We start from the raw sequence: 22052 nt of genomic DNA, 5'->3' as shown, positions 1-22052 counted from the left end.
AAGTTGGGGTTTGATCCCCATATAACTGTTTTGTTATGTGATGTAAGTTCAAGAGATGTTGCTATGTGAATTTGAAGCACATGATTCTGTTTGGCAGTTGCATGAAGGAAGGGATTCCAGTTGCAACCCCCCATCCCTTCTGCAAACTAATTGGTTGAATTGCAACATTTGCTGGAAAGTTTTGCAAACTTCCAGTGCAGCTAAGTTTGGAACAGTTGGAAATCCTTGCAAGGGAAAGACAATGTTCTGCATTCAGATGCACCAAATGTGGTTCCTCCAAGTACAGGAATCTCTGGGGAAATCATTGTGCAATGATTTCAAGAGTTGCATTGTAATTACTGTCGGGACGACAGAATTTTAGTGTGGGAGAATGTAACCCCCATGCCCCCATGGGTTGGCCCAGAATGGGTTGACCCAGAAAGGGGTGGAGTCTGAAGGGAAGCAGAATGCTGCAGAACTCAGAGCTCTTTGGAGAAGGCAAGGGTACCAGACTCGGACCTTGATTTCTATAAGCCCTTAACACCTTGTTAAGGTAATTTGCAATATTGTTGGGAACTACTGGGAAGGTAGTTGTTGTTTTGCTGTGTTGTAAATGTTGGAGTTTATTGTTTCAGGGTTTTCTTTTGTGGTTGTAATGGGTGAGAGTTCTCCTGGAGACCTTCATCATGTTGCAACCTGTTCATCAAGCCCTTGGAGTCTTCAGGAGCCAGCCAACTTGCAAAGAAGATTTGGACTTGGCAATATCAGTAGACTGTAAATAGAAGGACTTGAAATGCAACCTGAACAGGACCTTGAATTGTAACGTTAAATGTTGATGTTTTAAAAGTGTTAATTGTAAAGAAAAGTAAACCATTTTGTTGTTTAAATTTGGTTCTTTGCAACTCATTCCAGGTTCTGCCCCACAGAACCCACAGAAGGAGGTTACACAAACATACCAAGATCAGTTTTTGATCTTTTTCTTTTCTTTGCTTTTTATAAGTGTTTTAAGTACTAACAAAATTTGAATACAGAAGCCCCCACCCCCACCCCCAGTCATCTGGATGAGAAAATCCGCATTTTCAAAGGTCCTGCCCACACTGTTCTCACTTTACCATTTTGGATGTGTACCTGTGCCTTTACTAAAAGTATGATACAAACAAGTCAAACAAGGCTAGTTCTAGATGGGGTATGAAAATGTACCCCAACATGGTGGCAGCAGTGAAAAGCACAGGACAGTGTGTAAACAGCATCCATGCACACACTTTCCCTGAATGTTCATTGCTGCTGCCACCCAAACCCCTGCTCCTCCCCTTCACCCAACCATGACTGCACAAAACTTCAGATGGGAGGGCAGTTGCACTGGATCTCCCATTGGCCAGACCGCCCCACCCCCGGTTTCACTTGCTGTTTCCCTGTGACACTGCAGTGTATTCAGCAAAGAAAAAAAAAGCCCTTTAAAGGACTACAGTGGCAAGGAGGTTGGTTGCCCAATTCTGAAAGTGAGGCTTAATTCCCCCCTGCCCATGATGGATGATCCACATGCAGCCCCCCCCCCCCCCCTTGCACTGGAAAGAAAAATGGTTTGGCTGTTGTGGGTTTTCTGGGCTATGTGGCCATGGTTTGGTAGGTTTTGCTCCTAATGTTTTGCCTGCATCTATGGCTGGGTGGAAAACATTAGAAACAAAAACTACCAGACCATGGCCACACAGCCCAGAAAACCCACAACAGCCAGTTGATTCTGGCTGTGAAAGCCTTCAACAATACATCGAGAAAAGGTTTTATTTTCCTCTTCCTCAAAGAAGGAAAAACCCTAAAAATGCCATGAGTCATGCTCAGAAGACGCATGACATCAAGTCATCATTCCCCTGAACACCAGGGACTTCCTGCATATTTGTGTGAGGAAAAACCCTTACTTGGAAGCAGTTCAAGTAACGCTTTTCTTGGTACAGTGAAATAATGCAGAAATATCTTCTGCTTCACGACTAGGTGCTAGACTGCTTTGAAAGCATGGGGAAGAAGGTCAGCACACTGCACTGTTACATACAGGGTTGTCAGTTAGCCAGAAAAACTAGCCTGGCCTGCTTTGGGGCCTTTAACAGCAGCCTTGGTAGGTAGGACTCAGAGGGAAAAGTTTTGCAAGCCCATTGTGCATTTACTGTCTGCTAATGCCTATACAACAAGTCACTCTTAAAGGTGTGGGACAGAAACCAGAAGCAAAAGTTGCCAAATCTGATGTCACGGAATCGATTCTGCTTTCTCTAAAAAACCTAGGGCCAGATAACTGGTACATTGCAAAAGAAAGCATTTTTCAGGGTAGCCAAAAAGGTGGGGGGTTTTTTGTAACAACTATTTAGAGTTTTGTTTTATATTTACTATGTACATCACTTGAATGCTTCATAAGCCTATGCGAAACCAATTGAACTGATCTTTTAAAAGCAGGCAAACAAAAAGGGTAGTGATTTTGACTCCTGTCCAATCTGCTTTGTATGCTCTAAATCAACAAAGTGGACAAGTGCAGTCATGGGTGTCTCCCTCCCCCCCCCCCTCCTTAAGCTCTTTAGCTGGTCACAAACACAAATCTCCAACAATGACTACGAGATTGTTTGCTGACACTTTGTAAATGCTTGATTAGATGTGTGGCTGCCTTCCATGCAATAAATGCTGCTTGCCCTTACCAACAGTAATTTATATCAGTGTTTTGGAGAAAACTCAGAGACTGAATAAAAGCTGTTCAGCCTTTTGTGCTATCAAACTGTGGGATATCAGTTATGATCCCAGGTTGTTGCTTCCCAGTGAATGTTCATTAAAATGCATTCTTGAAATCTTTTTAAATTTGAGGACATTTGTCATTTAGCCCATTTGTTTGATGTGCTGCACCAAAAAGGTCTAGGAAAAGAGAAGATAAATTTACAGCATATACCTCTCCATACAAAGTGCTGTTTACAATCAGGAACTCAGATTGTTAGATCAAGTTTAGCTGTAGCCAATCGATCCTCTAATGCAGGGTCTTGCTTTGTCAAGTACTGTACAAACCAGGGACAGATTGGATTTTCTCTTCACGTACACACAGCTGCACAAAGTCTGAACCCTGCGGTATGATTCTCTGCTTCTGGCAAGTACAAAAATACCTTCTCCACATGGGTTGGCCAGTGTGATGCCTCTTCTCCACTCATAAAGAGTACCTACTACCCTCAGTGACCCCTCTCTCTCTCTTGCTCAGGTTCTGGGTTACAAATAGGTCAGGCACTACCTATTTAGGTCAGTCTCTACCTTCTCCTCTCTTTTAAAATCTCAAGAGAGCCATGACCAGTTCACATCTCATGTCTTTTCTCTCACTCGCAGAGACATCTGCAGGAAGGGTAGCCCACCCCCTTTATTAATAACCCCTCACTCACACAAAGTTTTGGGAGTTGGGGCTCAAACAGTGTTCCATTCACACACTGTCACTATTTATACATATAATATCTCTCTGCCTGTCTGTCTGTTCACAGAGGGACTGAGATGTTAATATGTGTGTGTGTGTGTGTGTGTGTTTCTTTCGCTGACACACAAAGACCACAGGGTTAAATAAAACAAGGAGTTGATTTTTATTTATAATATGAACCTAACATTGAAGACAGTAAGATAGATGTTATGTTTCATTTCCAACTGAATTTTTGAACAGTTCCTCTGTTCTGGTATCTTGGATCTTATGTTACAAATTGATTCTTTTTGGTCAACTAGCTTCAGCTCAGCTTCACTCAGGCCTATTATGCACGGAGTGTTTTCCTCATGGCTCTTCACTCCACGGTGGGGTTCTAATGTCTCCTCATGTTTCTCTGTTTACACGCGAGGAGGTGCCCCACTGTTTGCTGTGTGGTTTGCCGGCTCCCACATTCAGGTCGCTCCCGGTCATCATAAGATTGCCAGCTTTGTTTTTAAAGCCCTTTAAATGTTATATTGATGTTTCTGTGCTACTATTTTTATGCTTTCCACAAAAACCCCAGAAATGCATGTGAGGAGTGGGGAAGGGGGGGGGGGGACCAAAAGGAACAGAAACCCTGAAGTGAGGGGAAAACATTGTGGCGGGGGGGGGGGGACCACTGTCATTAACTGTGGGACTTTTGAGATCTGTGGCACCATAATACAGACTGCATCAGTACAGAAATCTCTGCCCCGAAGGAAATGTTCCCTCACTGCTGGGCAGATCAGCAGTGTATAATTGACCTCAATCAGCCAACTTATTTTCTCTTTCAACTCCCCAGCTGCCAGCTTCCAACTCCTCTCTTCCAATTCTCTGTCTCTAACATGCCGTCAATTCCTATTGGTCGTGCTTAGGGAGAGGCGGAACCTATCCTGCCTGTCACAGCCAGTTGCATAAATCTTGCATACTCAACAGGGACTATTGTTTCCTTTGGAGTGCTGCTGGATCCGCATGTTTGCTTTTGCCCCATATATCCTCCAGCAAAGTGAGATTGACTCATGAGGAAAAGGTTGTTATAGATGCCTAAGGTTTCCGTAGACGGCAAGGAGAGGGGAAGCACCAAACTTGTATTTTGCTTAGGGTGCTGAAAAACCCTTGAACAAGTCCTGGATGGTCCTGCACCAGGAGCCAAGAAACCGGGGCCAAGAATGTTTACAAGTTTCTGTTGTAGTTTTCCATTCATGCAAGGTAATGTCCAGGGCCTCACAGAGACAACAGTTTTATGAGTCTTATGTTGAAACCTGCCCTGAGTCCCTTGGGTATTGGATGATACAAAAATACATATAAATAAATAAACAAGACATAAGAAAGGATGAAAAATCACATGCTACTTGCTGGAACGACACATGTTTGACAGGGGCTGTCATTTGCAGCATGGGAAATTCCTGGAGATTTGGGGAAGGTGCTTATAGAGGGGAGAATTTGAGGAGAAGCTAATATCTGAGGAACTGATGTAGTTCAGAGCTCACTGGTAATTGCAGGGGAATTCCAGGCCCCACCTGGAAATTGCCAGTCTTTTGCACGTAGCAAAATGATAAGGTGAGATGGCAGAAGGCTGTTCTACTACAATGAACTGCACCCCTTCAAAGTACAGAGGAGGGGCCCTTTTTTTCAAAATTCCCCTGCATTAATTATTCGGTCAATGGAAAACGAGCACAACATGCAAAAGGTTAGAATAGCACTATGGTTTTTGTTTTTAATTTTCAAGGAGTCTTTACCTGAGGGAAAATTAAAATTTGAATTCTCCCACTGTTCATTTGAAGTGGTACGGTCATTTTTGCCCCCTCAGTATCCACTGCATTCACAGACAGGCTTTTAAAAGGAAGGCTCGTCATTCTATTCCTGGAAAATCCGGAGTCCAATATTTCTTTCTTGGCTTGGCCTCAAACAACTTCAGTAGGTCTGAAGTAGTGGTGTAGTGGCTGGAGAATCAAACTAGGATCTGGAAGGCCCGGGTTCAAATCCCGACTGGGCCATGGAAACTGTCTGGGTGACCTTGGCCCAGTCACACGCTCTCATCCTAACCTGCTCCACAAAGTTGTTGTCAGGATAAAAAATGGAAGAGAGAAATATTAAAAGAATTATATAAAAACAATAAAGCAAAGATTATGATAAATAATGGATGGTCGGAAGAAATTAGGATAGAAAGAGGGGTGAAACAAGGATGTCCGCTTTCTCCATCATTATTTGTAGTAGCAATGGAATACCTAGTGGATAGAATTAGAAATAATGGTAGGATCAAAGGCTATAAAATCAATAAAGAAGAAATAAGATTAAACTTATTTGCAGATGATTTATTACTAATAACAACTAACCCTGTAGAAACTTTAAAAGAATTAAAAATAATATTAGAAGACTTTCAAAAGCATTCTGGTTTGGTGGTTAATATGGAGAAATCTGAAATCCTGGGAATAAATATAGAAAAAAAACTACTAGGAAAAGAAATGGTGAAGAAGAAGATTAAATATTTAGGTATAACATTAACAAATAAGAAGGAGAAGATGTTTAAATACAATTACGAAGTAATATGGAAAAATAACGAAGCAATTAAAGGAGTGGCAAGGGAAGAATCTATCTATTTCTAGGAGAATTGTGGTATTAAAAATGTGTATAATGCCAAAACTCTTCTATCTATTTCGTGACTTTGCCGTTGGAGATTAAGAAAACAATTTGAAGAATGGGATAAGAAAATTAAACTATGGGCATTTAATCAAAAGAAACCAAGAGTGATGAATAAAATAGTCTATATGTCTAAAAAACTAATGGGCTGGGGGCTCCCAAAATTACAGGAATATTACGAGGCATTTCAAATAAAAAGTTTGATGGGAATTCAAATAGATAAAAGAGACAGATGGATGAAGTTCGAAAATGAAATAAACTTGAACACGGGTAGCTTTGGAATATATTCAAGTTGTTCAAAAAATAGAAAGACAAAAATTAAAAGGCCCTAGAAAGGTGTTAATGGAAATCTGGGAGAAATGGAAGGGAAAATGGATGCCAGGGCTACTGGGTGCTGCACCACTCGCGAGCATGGTTGGACAGGAAGGAGCACAAACAATAAGATCTCTACACAGACAAGGAATATACAAGGTAGCACAACTGTACAATGAAAGAGGAGAATTAATACCGTTTCCAAATTTTATAGAAAAAGGAGGTAAAGAAAACTGGTTACTATTAAGAGGGATTTGGGAAAAGATAAAAGCCTCCAGGATGGAGGAAGATTGTATAATGAAAAGTTGTATAAAAAATATATGAGGAAAAGAAAGGACAAATATTAGGAGTTATATACAAAAAACATGATAGAAGATCAAGAATTCATGATAAGAATCATAAATTGGAAAAATGGGCAACAAGATGGAGTGAAAAGACATAGACCTTTATTAAAAAGGATTATAGACAATATGGGAATAAAAATAAAAAATAGATAAATATGCAGAACTAGAGAAGAAATTAATATTAAAATGGTATAGAACTTCAATCGAAACAGTTATGGCATATATGATAAGTGGGCTCAGTCCGAAAATGTGTTGGCATTGTGGAGAAAAAATGCAATATATACCCATATGTGGCTAGAACGAAATGTATAGAAGTAAAAAAAAAATATGTGGGAGAAAATGTGATTAAAATACATAGAAAAAAAATATGTAAAGGTAAAAATAAAGATAAATATAGATTTACTATTTATAGGTATATATAGTGGATTATACTATAATAGAACAAAGAAAAAAGAGAAACTTTTCAAATTCATGATTTAAGAGGCTGAGGTCCATGCAGTAATAGCATTGGGGTGGAAGGACAAAAAAATCTGGACAATGCAGAAATGGTTGGAATATGTATGGGAGCAAATACAATTAGAAATTTTCGACACAATGTCAAGAAATCAAATATGGCAAGAAAAACAAAAGGATATGAAGGAGATTTGGATGGAATTCAAAGACTGGCTAAACGAAATTGGAATTACAGAAGAAAAATGGACAAGAAGATTGAAAAGAATGGACCTGCTGCTGCGCATCTAAAGAAGAGAAGAAGAAGGAGGGAGGGGGGAGAAAGGGGGAAAAATGATATGGAGGATGTATATAAAGTATACAATATAAATCTGTAATAATTCCGAAATATCAATAAAAATATTTAAAAAAAAAATGGAAGAGAGGAGAATGATGTAAACCACTTTAGGGTCACTGCTGGGGAGAGAGCCAAGGTATAAAGGTAGTAAATAAATGTCTCAAAACAACTATTAAAATCCATCATTACTGACAGGAAGCAAAAGAAAGGAAGTAGGCAATTTGATAGTGCGTCTGTCTGAAGGGTTTCAGCCAGTAGGCAAAGTCAAACAACAGTGCTGTTGCTGTATAGATGATAACTGTTGGGATTTTGCAAGTGCCTGTCACAACTCAGTTATAAAAAGGTTAACTGTCTGTATGTTAATAAGTTGCTGAAGTCCCTGTTTATGACCTGATCTATTGGTTAGCTATTGGTCAGTGAAGTAGTCATTGCTTACAAGTTAGTGAGCACATACATTTGAAGTTATAGAGTTAACTCTGTTTCTTTGAGCAGACAGGACACCAGAGAGGAGACAGGAGGTAGACGACATCATGTGAGACAGCAGATAGGTAGCAAGATGTAATCAAATGTACAGAAATGTAACAGGAAAGAAAGGATTTCTTGTTTTATCTCCATGTTACCCTCCCTTTATAGTTAGTAAACTCATTTATAAAAAGCAACTGAGAATCTATCTCTTCTGTTCCACTCTGTTAATATACATATATACCCAACAATAATGCCTGTTCCTTGAGTGACAGTCACATTTCCACTCAGCCGGCTGGGTCTTCATTGCCTGCATACATTTTGATGACAGTTTTTGAAGCCTCTTCTTCTTGACCTACAATGTTAATGTGATCTTTTCAGTTAATTATCTTCTCTGTCATGTAGCTGCAGTGTTCCGGCAACCTTATCAGAAAGGGTCTTGCTGTATCTATTCTAATTTGACCTCAGCCTGGTGTAGGAAGAAAAAGACAGATGAGTCTTTGATTGAGATAGGATGCAAAGGGCAGGTCTTCCTCTTTGCACTCTGTTCGTAGGAGGAAGAAGCAAAGAGCACTTGTTGAAAGAAAGTTTATACAGTTGCACAGTGCTGAAGATATAGCTCCCCAGAGCTGTGTTATAAAAAAAAGGGGGGGGGGAGTTCATTGTGAACATTCACAAGTGCATGCCTATAAGATCTGAGGAGGAGGAGAAGGAGGGAGTTTGGATTTATATCCCACCTTTCTTGCCTGTAAGGAGACTCAAGATGGCTTACAAGCTCCTTTCTCTTCCTCTCCCCACACCACACACCTTGTGAGGTAGGTGGGACTGAGAGAGTTCAGAGAGAACAGTGACTAGCCCATAATCACCCAGCAGGAATGTAAAAGTGTGGAAACACATCTGGTTCACCAGATAAGCCTCTGCCACTCATGTGGAGGAGTGAGGAATCAAACCTGTTTGTCCAGATTAGAATCCACCTGCTTTTAACCATGCTGGCTCTGATAGGCTTTTTATACACAAAAGTATTTGGAAATGGAGTTCAGGGAAATAGAAGGGAAGTACTTCTATGATCAGCATTAAATCATTAAACATAAGAGAGCTTTACTTAAACAGAGAGAGAAACAGACTATATACACAAAGTATCATTTATATGCAGATACATTCACAGTTCATAGTTTGGTTACAATCTCAAGCATAGTCTACAGTATTAAACATTTCAGTCAGAGACTTTTTGGTTAAACAGAACACATCTTTCCTCCGCAGCAGCCAGGGAGCAACTGTTTTCCAACTGTCGCCTTTAGAATGTCTGTAGAGATCTCCCAGAATTCCTTGCTGCTACTGCATGCAAGGCTGTAAATTCCAACAAATCAACCAGTGCTTGTTAACAACCTAATGACTGATGTGCAGTCTCTGATCCATGGTATGTCATGGACCATGGATGGATGCGTCTTCCTACATGAAGAACTGGTTGATTCTGCTTCTTATGAGGAAGCAACTGCTCCTGTCCTGCACAATAAGCCACAAACTTTGATTTGCCCTCAAGCTCTTCCTATCAGTGAGGTTTTCAAGAATGGAAACTTTTGGTTTGCCTTGTTTGCGGGCCCTTCAGGGCAACTGGTTGGCCACTGTATAAAACTGGATGCTGCTCCAGATGGACCATTCAGTCTCATCCAGCAGGGCACGTTTGTTCTTCTTCGAGATATCAGCAATGTGTGGTAGATGACAGAGCGCATCTTACTAAGGCAGTGGTGCTGAGTGAACATGTATGAGGCTGTGTTAGATCTCGGGGTCCTTAGACAATGAACAGGCTCTGGATTCTTGATTAGTAGGATTTATTGAAAGGCAACAAAACACCCAGCTTGAGAAAGCCAGTTCTGCCAAACCTGGCTTTGCTAGGCCCCTTTATTCCCCAAAGGTCCCCCCTCCCGTTTTCCCAGAGAATGTGTGAAAAGGGTTGTTTTGGTGCTTAGGTGCCCCAAGATTGGTGATAGGAGAAGATACAGCCACCTGGCTTGTTTACCGCCAACGGATACATCCTGTATTCCCTCTGGAGTAATCCACCAGGGTCAGCCTAGTTATCTACCAACGTGTCAAGCCATAAAGATCAAGATGAAAGAGAAAGGAAAGATCCATTACATATGCCAGACTGGTTACAATGTATATCTTGCACAAGAGTGAAAGTGTACTAAAAACCTTCTCTGTCAACATAAAGAGTGACAAACCTGTCACATTAGGAATGCCTCTCAATCACCAGATGCAGCCTCGTAAAGAAGAAAGAACCACTGCATTAAGAGCTTATGGCACAAACAACCTGCTTTCAGAACCAAGGCTCATTCCGCATGAGCCAATAAACAAAGGTGTAGGATGGTTTTAAAAACTGGTTTTTTGGGGGGGGGGGCTTTGCACAGATATTTCCCCTAAAATGAATCTGCCCCATATTATTTCCCCCAAACTTGAGTTTTTTGAGAATCGCACTATTAATGAGTCTTTTCAAAAATCCTGGGTTGCAGCCAGCCGCTCATGAGCGAATGGCTGAGAAGGAGGTGCTTTATTTGCCTCTGTTTCCCTTTTTCTTTTATTTCACTGATTATATCTGCATAGCTATGCAGGTGCAGATGGTCGTATCATGAGACATCAGCATGGCTGTGGGCATCTATTTATGCATACCTGCGTAGCTACACATCAGTGGGAAGTAAATGAAAAGAGTCGGGTCTCTGTGCGAAGACGCAACAGCAATCTGGATTGTTTCTGTGGGCTCCAATTGCTGCCTGCATGAATGCATGTGAACAGGAAAATGGGTTACTTTATCCTGACTGCAACCCATTATACATTTGCTGTCCAGAATGGGCCCAAGACCTTTTCTTCCCAGTGAAGAAATTGTGATTTCTGCCTATCTCTGTTGTCAATAACAAGGAAGTTAATAATAAATTAGCTTGTTCCAGACAGAGATAAAATATGCATGCAAAGGGGGTGTGTCATACTTTTATATAGTTGCCTTTGGGCTTTTCTGATGGTGAGTAATTTTGGAACTACCAGATTGCAATTGTGTATGCCATTCATCGTATTGTCTGAGAAGAGTGTTTTCGGAAGATACTGATATTTTCCAACAATCTTCACACTTTAAGGTGCAGATGCTGGAGTGCAGATATGGTAAGTTGATCATCAACACTGGCTTCAAATGGGCATAAAATGCACATTTCCCCAGGGACACAGCGAGGGGGGAAAGCGCCCGGTGCACTGGTGCATCCTCCGCCCCTGCCATGCCCCCGACCGCCCCCACCCCAGAATACCTGGAACGCCCCACCCCGGAACGCCCTCACCACGCTCCTGCAGGAGCGGCACCTGGTGCGTCGCGCCCCCCATTTCCTTGGAGCTACACCTCTGCATTTCCCCCATCCATCTAGCTGTCAAAGCTGGGTTAATGGAGAAGGGTGGGCTGCACAGCTGGATTCTCATGCTTGGAGGATCCCAAAAAGGACAGAACTGCTCTTTGCTTGGATCTTGTGACACCAGAGAGGACTGACTGGCTGTTTAACTCACAGGGCAAGTGTCCAGTGGGCCACTGCCCTGCAAGGCTGCTGACAATCAGGAGCAAGCAGGACCAAGCCCCCTTGGCTTTGCCAGAACAACAGGGACAACCTGACTCAGATTTAACTAGAGACATCAATGATGGATGTTGTGTTGCCTCCTCCTGCACCACTGCTGCTTGGAGTCAATGACTAAGATGACAACCATCATTGATGGGATGGACCAAGTCTGAGCTAAATGCTCCTTGCAACACTGGCTTGTAGTGCTGCTGAGATCAGTCAGCCTGGTTTGCTCCCCACTGCTGTGGCACACTATGCTCAACCATCTTCTTCAGCCTCCCCAGACACCACCTCCAAATTTGCAGGATTTTCCTAAGCTAGAGTTGGCAACTCTATTAGGGATTCTCAACATGTGTGGTTTGGCCAGAAGAGTATGAAACAGGAAGTCCCCATTTAAAATGTCATTGCAGCCATAAACTTTGAACAGCCATTATTACCTCAGCCTCCTTCCATCCACAATATGGAGATTACATTACTTCCTTATTCTGTGAAATTGCCGTGTCATTTACTGAAATAAAACACAAGGTTACAGAAGCACTTTGAACATCCTGTAGCTGCCAACCTCCAGGTGGGGTGTGGAGCTCTCCTGGAATTGCAATTGATATCGATTTCACAGGGTTCAGTTCCCCTAGGAAAAAATAGCAATCATTGTATTAGCTGTATATCTGCTGAGGTTACTCCCAGGGCTCCATCCCCAGATCTCCAGGAATTTCCCAGCACAGAACTGGTAACCTAGGAGTGGCCAACATATGGTGCTCCAGATGTTCATGGTCATGCTGGCAGGGGCTGATGGGAATTGTGGTCCATGAACATCTGGAGCACCATAGGTTGACCACCCCTGTCAGGTAACCCTACCTGAGATACATTCTCCAAAAAGAAATATTATGGAATAGCACATTAGGACAATGAAGATATCACAAAACAGTGTATGTCCTGTGAACTGGATCCCACTAGACAAACCTGCAGGCGCAGATAATATGTGCCCGTGATTTTCTCTTGTCTCTGTGGATCTCCTGTCTCCTAACAGCAGCATTTCAAGAAGCATTTTAGGCTGCAGGGAGGAGGAGGAGGAATGCATGCATATAGGAAATTTCAGCAAGATCTCAGCATAAGTAAAGCCTAAGTACTACATTTCCACTTGTTTCTGACACATGGGTAGCCCTCTCCGTGTTATAGTTTTGCATTACAATGGTCACTTTTCTTTCCAGTATTAGGGCACTGCTCCTTGGCTGAGATCAAATCCATTCACTTTTGGTTACTTTTTCTCTTGAAAAGGCACCACAGCCTCTTCGCCTTTCAGCTATCAGCAAAACAGTGACTCTCCTCTGAAGTATGTAACACCCAGACATCAGAAGCTCCCCTTGCAGGTTAAAGGGGAAACCTTTCCTTGACTGACAGGACAATGGAGACATTCTACTCTGCCTTCCTGGCAGACCTAGGCTGGCAGTCCAACTGGTCTTTGTTGCTGGGATGCAGTCTGCTCATTTTGAAAACAAATTCCCTTTTCAAATAAAGCAGCAAGAGATGACTCAGCTGGAGAGTGCGGAAGTGTTTCTCAGGAGCTTAGAAGCATATATGATTGTTGTGAAAAATCTACCATCTTCAAGAGAGCTGCCTTGTTGTGTTTCAGCCAAAACAAAAAAGAAGGCTCGAGTATTTATGTATTAATTTTTACTGTTTTCTGAATGCTGCAATTTTTTTAAATGCCAGATTTGTGTTCATATAGCCTTTTTAAAAATCAAGACTGATCTACTTGCCCTTCATAGACAGCCAAAGCACAACATGGGCTGATTTTGCACTTTCTAAATGCTCCGTGGGCTTCTCACCCTGCTTGTAGTTTCCCACTGCTGCCTGACGCTGTCCTTCGCTTGAGTCAGGCCCGGTACGGGAAGCTCCGAATGTTTCCCCACAAGCCCGGGGCTTTCCCATAAGCACCGCAAAAGCACTGCAAGCTCTTTGCATGCCGGTGGGAGCCTCCAGAGCAACAAAAGGGCATTTCAAAAGGACCTCAACCTTTGCGGTTCAGGAAATTTGTGGAGCAAAACCATTCCCATGGGGTAACTCTGGGGCAGAAACGTGGCAGACATGCTGCAGCACCAGGGGCTGTGCAAAACTCCCGATTGCATTGAGGCAATCCCCGTGCCAACAAAGGGGCAATTTCGGCGTGGAAAATCAGCCATGGGCAGATGACTGCAGGGTCACATTGGAGGACGAGGGAGTAAATGAGCCTCTAATTATTTTAGTGTGGTCTGAGTACCCACAAGGTATTGGAGATACAGTGGTGTGTTTGAAGTTGAACACAGCAATTTGTATACTAATCCTGGTCTTCAGGCTGATGTCTCTGTTGGGTAGCCCATTGTTGTTGGTAAGCAGCTGTTATAGACTAAGTGAGGAGTAGCGTATCACCCAGCATCATCTAGAGCAGTGTTTCCCAGCCTTTTCGACATCATGGTATCCTTGACCTCACTCTTCATATCTCACAGTACCCCTGCCATCCACCCACCTTCCCATCCCAGTGCCCCTTCTTGCCACCCCCCACCTTCCCCTCCCAGGGTGAAGGGAAGCACTGGGGGGGGGCAGTGGCGTAACTAGGCAAACTGGAGCCCTGGGCGAAAACCTGAGTTTGATGCCCCCCAGGCACGTGCCCAATGCAACGTGCACCTCCCCTTGTAGCTACGCCCAGTGGTGTATCTAGGCAAACTGGAGTTTGGCGCCCCCCATGGGCAGCACCCTCCCCCACCGTGACCAAGCAATGATTTTTACACCAGGTTGTTTCAAAGTCACCATCACATTATAGAACATGCCCCAACTCACAGATCTGAGCACAGCAATAAGCCATGCCACACAACAGAAATAATTTTTGAAATTTTTTTCAAAATGCTTTCAAAATGTTTTATTACTGCTATGAAAAATTTTTATGGTGTTATTTATTTATTTATTTATTTATTTATTTATTTATTTATTTATTGGGCTTATAAACCGCCCTCCCCCGAAGGGCTCAGGGCAGTGAACAATACATAATAGAGCACAATAATAAGTTAAAATTCAGTAAATATAAATTAAATACAGCTCTAATAAAAATAAGCCCGACCCCATTAAAAATACAGTACAATAGTCTAGCATTAAATGTCTGCCCCAGTACCCCCAATTGGGGGAAACAGCATCACTTTCATTGTTTCAAAGAAGAATCTGGGCTCCCTAGTTTAAACTAGTGATGCTGGAATCCACCCCCAAACAGCATCACTTTCAATGGTGTTTAAACTAGAGAGCCCAGATTCTCCTTTTAAATCCACCTTAAAGGGAGAATCTGGGGTTCCCAGTTTAAACAACATTGGAAGTGATGCTACTTTGGGGTTGATCCTCCCCCACCCTAAAACAGCATCACTTGCAATGTTTAAACTGGGGACCTCAGATTCTCCCTTTAAACCCATGCCAAAAGGGGGGGGAGAGAGATTTAAAAGGAAAATCTGGGGAAATTTGGGGGGTGCCTGCTGTCATGGGTGCAATTGTTAAGCTAGCAGCACCAAACTTTCAGGGTATCTTTAGGAGACTCCCCTAATGATACCACCTAGGTTTGGTGAAGTTTGGTTCAGGGGGTCCAAAGTTATGGACCCTCAAAGGTGTAGCCCCCATCTTCTGTTAGCTCCCTTGGAAACAATGGATGATGGGGCACCCCCTTTGGGAGTCCATAGCTTTGGACCCCCTGGACCAAACTTCACAAAACCTGGGTGGTATCAGTAAAAGATTCTCCTGATGATACCTCACAGATTTGGTGAAGTTTGGTTCAGGAGGTCCAAAGTTATCGACCCTCAAAGGTGTAGCCTCATCTCCTATTAGCTCCCATTGGAAACAATGGGGGATGGGGCACCCCCTTTGGGAGTCCATAACTTTGGACTCCCTGAACCAAACCTCACCAAACCTGGGTGATAGCATCAGGAGGGTCTCCCAAAACATCTCTGCAATTTTGGTGCTGCTAGCCTAAAAACTGCACCCTCTGCAGGCCAAAAATGGAAAAACACTGAAAATACAAAAAATCCCACAAACAAACCTGCGCCCCCCACAGGGCTGCGCCCAGGGCAACTGCCCACTTTGCCCAATGGGAGGAACGCCTCTGGGGGGGGGGGTGCGTGAATTGTAGGTATTTTGGTTTTAAGAATGACTGGAGTAAATCCTTCAGGTCTGTCAGAGAAACCTGAACAAATGTGGTCATATGTAGTGAGGGCCACATACAATGTGGTGCATTCTGAATGGTGGCTGGAGTTCTGTAGATATGTATAGTCATCAGTGGGTTTCCTGTGCCAGTATTGCTAAATTTCCTTAAGAGTTTTGAGTCAGAAACTTTTTGAAAACTCGAACGTAAATGATTTCAATTACCCCAATTAGCATGCCTGGTGACTCCATCAAATCATTCTAAATTATAGTTAAGCAAGGCATCCCTTTGCAAATACCATGCTATTCTTCCTTATTTTTACCTGGAAAACCTGCTTGAGTTTTTGTTTGTTTGCTTTTGTAACCATGCTCAACTAGGAAATATGCAGCTCTCTGTAGTTAATATAGATTGCTTAAATGCGTGCATGACTCAGTGCATTTACCACTATGTACATTGCAAGTGTACGCACAGAAGGGAATTTCAGGGATTGGCTGCAGTTTCTCACTGTGTAGGCAAGCAGGAGTAAACATTTGTTTGGTTTCTAAGATTTGTTTCTACCAATATGAGAAGTGCTTCTTGAGACCCTCCCACATTACATTAAGAACAGTTTTGTTGGATCCAGCCAAGAGGTCATCTCTCCAGTACCCTGTTATGTCCAAGACATATGTCTCTCCTGATACATGTTAGGGGCTTGGGGCATCTGGTATTTAGAAGTCTAGTGCTTCTCCCATTTTATCTACTGCTGACTTGAGAGTTGTTCAACTCAGGAGGAGTTCAGAACATCCCTAAGAACTTGGCTGTTGACATGTGTTCATTGATTTGTACAGAATATTTATATGCACACATTTCTTCTGGTCATCTCAGGGCTGAAGGCAGATATAATGACTGTAGTGTGACTGCTATATAGTGAAAGAGAGAGGGAAAAGGGAGAGAGAGCTAATTTAATCCTCTGTGTCAAAATTCCTTACTTTTATCACTTCCTTCTTCCCCAATATATCTGGTTTCATGCTGGTAACGAAAAATTCTCTGCTCAGCGGGATACCACAGCCAGTCTCCAGTCTGCAGGACTATTCTATGAGGGCTTTTGAAAGCTGCTTCTTGTATCTGACTCTAAACCAGGGGAATTATTTTGCCAGTAACTCATATGCTCAAAAATCAAAATGTGTGAAAGGGTTATACATATTTTTACTTCCATGTCTGATGAGAATCTCAGAAAGCTCATTCCCAAGGAGGCATGGAAGAATATTGGACACATAAGTGAAAGATTATTTTCATTAAACTAATCAATCACATCTTACTCCTTTGTCTTGAAAGACCAAAGACTTGGCTAGGTACAGCACCAGGTGAGCATTGTCCCAGTCTGTACCTGTAATCATTTGCCAGTTTTGATCTTAGAGGAAATAAACATTTAAGCCTTACAATAACGCTGTGAGGTAAGTGAGACAGTATCATAGCTAAACAGAGATTTCATTTTTTTCTTGAACTTTTTTGTTAAGACATGCAAAGATCAAACAAAAAGAGAAACACAAAAGGTACACATAATGGGGAGAAAGGAAAGGCTCCTAATTTCATCTGCACCAGATATAAGCACACATGAAAGTTTACTAGTTGCTCTCTAGTTACAATTGTAAAATTAACTCTTAATTATTATTACTAATAAGCATTGCACTTTTCTCTATTATATCTATTTTCTAGTTCTTCGATTCCTCAAGCCCACTAATCAATTCATTTTTGTGCGTGTTTTACACAAGAAAAGTCTATTAGGGGTTTTAAATTATCAATGAATTTAAATAAGTTATTTTATCTAAACCAAGAAATAAGTTTAGCCATCTCCACCAGTTCCAATAACTTCATGTCATTCTCTATTGTAAGTATAGATGAAGTTTTGCTGCTGATGTCATATATTAAAATTTCTCCAGCAACAAGAACCAACAGTACATCATTTTATAAACATTTACTTTAAGACTTGAACTTAGTGTAAATTTAAGCCCTTTTTACCACTTATTATAGCTAAGCAGAGATTTCAACAAGGACTTCTCATCGCCATATTCCATATATTCTAGCCATAGTACCACCCTGCTGGAAAAAATGATACCTATGCAGTCCTCACCCCTGGGTATGCATACCTGCATCTGCCTATAATTTTGCCTTTCCCTTCTCTTCTTTGTCTCTTTCTCTGCCATTTTTAGTGGAAAAAGAAGAAGTGTGAGAATTCCCAAAGTCAGATCAGCATTATTGGTGTGTGTGTGTGTGTGTGTTAGATCTTCTCCTGCCTGCAGAGTTTCTCCAGTCAAAAGCATGCCTTCCCAAGCTGCGATTAGCCTTGGAAAGACAGGAACCTTCTCTTTTCCTGACCTTTTCCCACTTCATTGCTAATTACAGCACTGCTGGGTGATGGGGTGGGGTCAGTTTTAAGTGGCCGAACTGGGCAGGGGTGGTCGAGTTAAACCTTTCTTCAAAACTCCAGTCTAAATCCATGTTCCCCACAGCTGTTATTTCCATTTAAACAACACTGAGCAGCTGTATCTCCCACTGTTTTGTCTAATTTGGCCCTTAAATTGCTACTTTCTTGGGGGATGGATGTATCTTTTCCCTTTTGTGTTACTCTATACATATTCACACATATCAAAAATACTATATCACTATCAGATAGATTTCAGAACTCATGATTTATTTTTGTATTGGCCAATCAAGGCAGATGGTCCTTTACATAGGTAGGTGTTGTGAAGTTGCAACCAAAACTGAAACCCAGCAAGGGGCTTTCAAGGCAAGTGAGAAGCAGAGGTGGTTTGCCATTGCCTTCCTCTGCAGAGTCTTCCTTGGTGGGGTCCCTTCCAAGTTCCAACCCTGTTTAGCCTCCAAGATCTGATGAGATTGGCCTTATACCATGCCACCCTCCTCTCACTGATCCTTCAAGCAGCTTGATCCACAACTTTTTGTCCCAATCTGTATCATGGCTGCTAGCATCCTTTCCAGGTAAAAACAGGCACTTCCTCCCTGGGGACCACTCTGGTTGTAGTGAGAAGCCAGCAGTCAGTCCTTGGGCTGATGCTTTGTCAATTGCATTGCCCCATGGAGACTGAAGCATCCTGCCTGTGTTCATTGTGAGGATAATGCTTTAACAAAGACTGCAGTGACCAGGGTCTCCATTCCCTAGCAATGCATCACCTCTTGACTGCTACTTGTAATGGAGCTGTTTAGCTCACAGCTTTGATCTCAAACAGCCTGGCAAGTCTAGCCGGCACAGGGCATCGAGCTGAGTAAATAATACTTTCTGTGACTCAGATTCTTTTCCTGACAAGGCAGACAGCTATTGAGCAAGTGAAGGATTTCCTGCACCTTCTCTCTGCTAAAGTGTTGGGAAAGATATGCCAGAAAAGAAAAAGAGTTGGCAAATCTATCTGAATGACAAGCCTTAGGGGCATATTATCTCCACTACACAAACCAGCTATGTCTGGTTTGCCATTCCTCCAGGGGCATAATGCCCACTGGGCAAAGTGGGCAGTTGCCCAGGGCGCCACCTTGTGGTGGGCGCCAAAAATACAGGGTTCGTTTGTGGGGTTTTTTGGTATTTTAGTGGGTTTTCTGTTTTTGGCCTGCAGGGGGCGCAGTTGTAGGCTAGCAGCACCAAAATTTCAGGGATGTTTTGGGAGACTCCTGATGCTATCACCCAGGTTTGGTGAGGTTTGGTTTAGGGAGTCCAAAGTTATGGACTCCCAAAGGGGATGCCCCATCCCCCATTGTTTCCAATGGGAGCTAATAGGAGATGGGGGCTACACCTTTGAGGGTCGATAACTTTGGACCCCTGAACCAAACTTCACCAAACCTGGGAGGTATCATCAGGAGAGTCTCTTACTGGTAGCACCCAGGTTTTGTGAAGTTTGGTCCAGGGGGTACAAAGCTATGGACTTCCAAAGGGGGTGCCCCATCACCCATTGTTTCCAATGGGAGCTAATAGAAGTCGGGGGCTACACTTTTGAGGATCCATAACTTTGGACCCCCTGAACCAAACTTCACCAAACCTGGGTGGTATCATTAGGAGAGTCTCCTAAAGATACCCTGAAAGTTTGGTGCTGCTAGCTTAACAATTGCACCCCTGACAGCAGGCACCTCCCAAATTTCCCCAGATTTTCCTTTTAAATCTCTCCCCCCCCCCCCTTTGGCATGGGTTTAAAGGGAGAATCTGAGGTCCCCAGTTTAAACATTGCAAGTGATGCTGTTTTAGGGTGGGGGAGAATCAACCCCAAAGTAGCATCACTTTCAATGTTGTTTAAACTGGGAACCCCAGATTCTCCCTTTAAGGTAGATTTAAAAGGAGAATCTGGGCTCTCTAGTTTAAACACCATTGAAAGTGATGCTGTTTGGGGGTGGATTCTAGCATCATTTGTTTAAACTAGGGAGCCCAGATTCTCCTTTTAAATCCACCTTAAAAGGAGAATCTGTGGTTCTCAGTTTAAATAACATTGAAAGTGATGCTGTTTCCCCCAATTGGAGGGACCGAATACAACATCATAAAATGTTTTCACAGCAGTAATAAAACATTTTGAAAGCATTTTGAAAATTTTTTTAAAAAGTATTTCTGCTGTGTGGCATGGCCTATTGCTGTGTTCAGATTTGTGAGTTGGGGCATGTTCTATAATGTGATGGTGACTTTGAAACAACCTGGTGTAAAAAAATCATTGCTTGGTCACGGTGGGGGAGGACGGCTGCCTATGGGGGACACCAAACTCCAGTTTGCCTAGATGTGCCACTGGGCGTAGCTACAAGGGGGCCGGGGGGTGCGCGTTGCACTGGGCACGCACCTAGGGGGGCATCAAACTCAGGTTTTGCCCAGGGCTCCAGTTTGCCTAGTTATGCCACTGCATTCCTCAAAAAGTGGGATTTGGCCACAGTGATCCAAAAGACCCCATGTGAGTCCTTTGCATTGCATTCTGCAGATAAAATTGCTCGCATCCATCATGACAGACACAATTTGAATGGTTCCGTCTCAGGATGTTATTAGAGTGCAGCCTAGTCTGAGTTGCAAGGTGGACTTTCAGTTGGTGAGGCCTGATAAAATGGACAAGATGCTTTGATGTGTGTGACCCACTTTGTCAAGAAGTAACCCTTACCCCCTCATGGCTAATAGTATGATGCTGGACTGGGTTGGTTGACTGGGTTCAGGCAGGAATAAATGCTTCTCTGTGGAAGAGTATAGTTCTGATTGCTTTGAAAGAGGAATTTGTGAGACCCCATCCTGAAGAAGGCATACTTGGGTAAAAATAGTCTAAACAACTTTGGATGCTAGGTAATGCCTGGCAATTAGCAGGGGAGTTGGGAGGCACAGCATCACAGGGAGGCACAGCATCACATCACTTCCTGTATCAACTTCTGGTTAGTACACAAGGCTGTATTTTTTAAAAAAATACAGCCTTGTGTACTAACCTGAAGTTGATACAGGAAGTGAATCACCGGAAGCTCTATGGTAAAACACAGAGACAAAGGTTGTTCTCAGAATCACCAGAAACTTTATGTTAAACTATAGGCCCTTTTCACACGGCCAATAACAGTGGTACAAGCATGGTAAAAACACCGGTTTGGGGAAAAACTTAGCACGGCTTGCGCCCCTGAAACGAGGCTGCACTGTGCTATTTCCCCCAACCAGTGTTTTTGAAACTTGCTAAGCTAGCAAGTTTTTTTCTGAAAACACCGTGTTGCACCCGCAGCCATGCCAACGGCCCCGGGTGGGAGGTGCCACTTTCAGGCACGTCCTTTTTTAAAAAAACTTACCTTCTATCCTGTGTAACTCCACAAGAGAGGGTGACCGGTCCTCCTAGTTTATATTATGTTTTATCTTATGTCTAATCTTGCGTTTTTGATGGCTTGTTTTTATATTGTAGCTTAAAATAGGGCTCTGAATAGGTTGTTTGTTGTGGCTCCCTGGTCTGTGTGATGAAGGCGCCCACCCTCCTGGCTTTCTGCAAACTACATAAAACTGAATTATTCAAGAAGGTTTTTTGAACAGGAAATAGAGCTGTAGAACAACAATATGGTTCAGAAAGCTTGGGGAAAGAGTCAGGACTGTAGACAATACCAGTGTGTCTAGTTCGCAGGGTCTCTAAGTAGGTTTCTACTATGTACTTTTAACATTTATTTATCATATCATGTTAATACTTGTGCTTTGCTTCACTTCTGTTTGTTCCAGATTTCTACTATTGATGTATTCTGTGTAATCTGTCTTGAATTCCAGCAAGAAAATAATGGACAATAAATAATGGACAAAAAACACCACAAAGATTGCTGGGCATTGAATTAGGTGAGCATTGACAATTCTCTATGGAAGAGATTTCACTGCGAGAGAGAGAGAGACCAG

Source organism: Sphaerodactylus townsendi, linkage group LG09, assembly GCF_021028975.2.
Source record: "Sphaerodactylus townsendi isolate TG3544 linkage group LG09, MPM_Stown_v2.3, whole genome shotgun sequence".
NCBI lineage: Eukaryota > Metazoa > Chordata > Lepidosauria > Squamata > Sphaerodactylidae > Sphaerodactylus > Sphaerodactylus townsendi.
The sequence above is the reverse complement of the archived record's forward strand: the minus strand, read 5'-3'. Positions refer to the sequence as shown.